This window comes from Notothenia coriiceps, unplaced genomic scaffold, assembly GCF_000735185.1.
Source record: "Notothenia coriiceps isolate Sejong01 unplaced genomic scaffold, NC01 NC01_scaffold00023587, whole genome shotgun sequence".
Taxonomy (NCBI): domain Eukaryota; kingdom Metazoa; phylum Chordata; class Actinopteri; order Perciformes; family Nototheniidae; genus Notothenia; species Notothenia coriiceps.
Window position 1 is genome coordinate 90555 of NW_011356288.1, and position 2367 is coordinate 92921.

Consider the following 2367-nt stretch of genomic DNA (forward strand, 5'->3'; position numbering starts at 1 on the left):
TAGCAAATCACCCGGTTCTTTACGACCAGAACTATTTACCGGGATACAAACCGGAGGAACCAGGCATGGAGGGAGGTGGCAGAGACAGTGGGTGAAACTGGTAGGTTTTTCGCCTGTTTGGGGAGTTTATATCCAGTTTACTTCTTTTTAACATTGCTATTGCTTTGTATGTCGGGGGCGGGAGATTCACGTGATTGGTTGTTGGTCGCGTTTCTCGCAAAAAATCCACAAGCTTTCAGACACACCCACCTCCAAGATTTTCAAGATTTTTTCAAAGCTGCTGTGTGGACGGGGCGTAAGTATATATGAAATACTTCAGACTGAAAGATACTACGTGACCTCACCTTCTGCAAGCTAAACTTCTCTGCTCCAGGTGAGGCTTGGACTCACAACCTCAGCATCACTCTGCAGGTTACTGTCTTATAAGTACCACACGCTGACCGATTGCGCCACTGGAGCTGGTGAACATGGCTTAATATTGTTGAATAAATCCACTCAAGGAAACAACCATCCAGTCTTTCAGTCGATGGGACTTTACTTGGGAACCGAGGGGGTCGCCAGTTCAATTTGAAGAAGTGCCAGTTCTCCTACTGGGCACCCAACCCCCAACTGCTACCTGGTACCAGAAAACCCGGCCGCCTGTTAAACTAACCCGGAGACACGCTAATGTGAAAATGGGAATAAAGTCACTTTTTTATAACATCAGGATGAGCCCTCTGAAGAACTATTTGCTCCAGGTGAGGCTCGAACTCACAACCTCAGCATCACTCTGCATGTTACTGTCTTATAAGTACCGCGCGCTGACCGATTGCGCCACTGGAGCACAAAATGTCATACATTATGGAGTCAACTTGAAGGCTTCTACTTTTTTCTTATTTGCCAAAATCCCAGCTCCATGAACTGTTGCACATTTGATGTCTTTATATTGTTCAATGTACTGATGCCCAACACCTGCCCAACTCGGGAAACAAACAGACATTCTGATAGACAGAGATAAAGTGGCATTCTTACAACATCAGGAAAAGCCCCAAGAAGAGCTTCTCTGCTCCAGCTGAGGCTCGAACTCACAACCTCGGCATCACTCTGCAGGATACTGTCTTATAAGTACCGCGCGCTGACCGATTGCGCCACTGGAGCCTCTGACGGCGGAAGACTAAGAATCTCATAAGCAGAGATGGCCTGATATAATCCAAAGTAGGCGATTATAGGAACGGTAGCGAACACCAAGGACTCGTAGTAGTTATGTTTGCAGTATTCATTTACTACTCCGGTACTTTTCCCAATGTGTAGGTAACTTTCCTCCATTGTTTCACATTTGACTGCCTTTATATTTGTCTCAGTCCTTTTCCAAGCAACCCAGCTTTTGATTCTGACCCATAGCCTTTTTGTTGCATGTCATCCTGATCTTTAGCTTCACTTCAGCAAAAGCCCCAAAAATTATCTTTAACAATAGAATAAAAAATACATCGATGTTTCTACAGATGCTTTGTTTACACCTTCTTATGATAATATTTAAATCATGTGAAAGCCTATTGTTAAACTCCTTCTCAAAGAGGCATGGTATGCTGGACCAGGCAAAGAAAATGATATTCTTCTTCTAGCAAAGGCCTGTTGTTAAGATGAATAAGGGCCTTGTTTGGTAGTGTTATGCCTGCTTCTCTCCATCGTCTGACTACACACAAATGTATTTCCCCCATTCATTGTAATCTAATTTGAAAAATGTGTCTGCACTGCAGCTTGGTTTGAGAAAACATTAGTATTTCTCTTGTCGGATTATAGCCAAAGGGAAGTCATTGAGCTGGAGGGGATGGACTATTACTGGATAATAGGACATCTGCACGAGGCTCTGGTGAGACGTGATGAGTGACCACCAACAGGAGCTCCTGTAGATGTCAGCTGGGAATCATTCATTCACTGCTTTGGTGAAATTAGAGAGACTCTCCTTTTATTTCCATAAACTATTATCTACTACATCATGCATTAGGCTGGAGATGAGAATACAAATTCTGGCAAAAGTAGAGTCTGAGAAGATGGAAGATATTCAACACTGGCAGCTGAATGACTTCTTGACAGAACGGGGTATGCTTTCATGTACGTACGTACACACACACACACACACACACACACACACACACACACACACACACACACACACACACACACACACACACACACACACACACACACACACACACACACACACACATAATATAATTATAATTAAAAGTGTCCTGAAGCGATCGGGTATTTATTTATTTCTGGTTCCACATATTCTTGTTAAAAGCACTTTGGATAACCACTGGACACCTCTGGCTGTCAGTGCTGTGACATCTTGATGCAGCGTGATAATCAGCCACTGGGGTTGAT

General features: G+C 43.6%; 2 non-coding genes across 2 annotated transcripts; both read right to left on the reverse strand.

Annotated features, from left to right (window-relative positions):
• Positions 1–729: 729 nt before the first annotated feature.
• On the reverse strand, positions 730–823 carry trnai-uau (transfer RNA isoleucine (anticodon UAU)). Its single transcript has 2 exons — positions 786–823; positions 730–765 (listed from the first exon to the last, which is right to left on the reverse strand). It is a non-coding gene; the product is annotated as a tRNA-Ile (tRNA).
• Positions 824–1043: 220 nt separating this feature from the next.
• trnai-uau (transfer RNA isoleucine (anticodon UAU)) lies at positions 1044–1137 on the reverse strand. Its single transcript has 2 exons — positions 1100–1137; positions 1044–1079 (listed from the first exon to the last, which is right to left on the reverse strand). It is a non-coding gene; the product is annotated as a tRNA-Ile (tRNA).
• Between the last annotated feature and the right edge of the window lie 1230 nt (positions 1138–2367).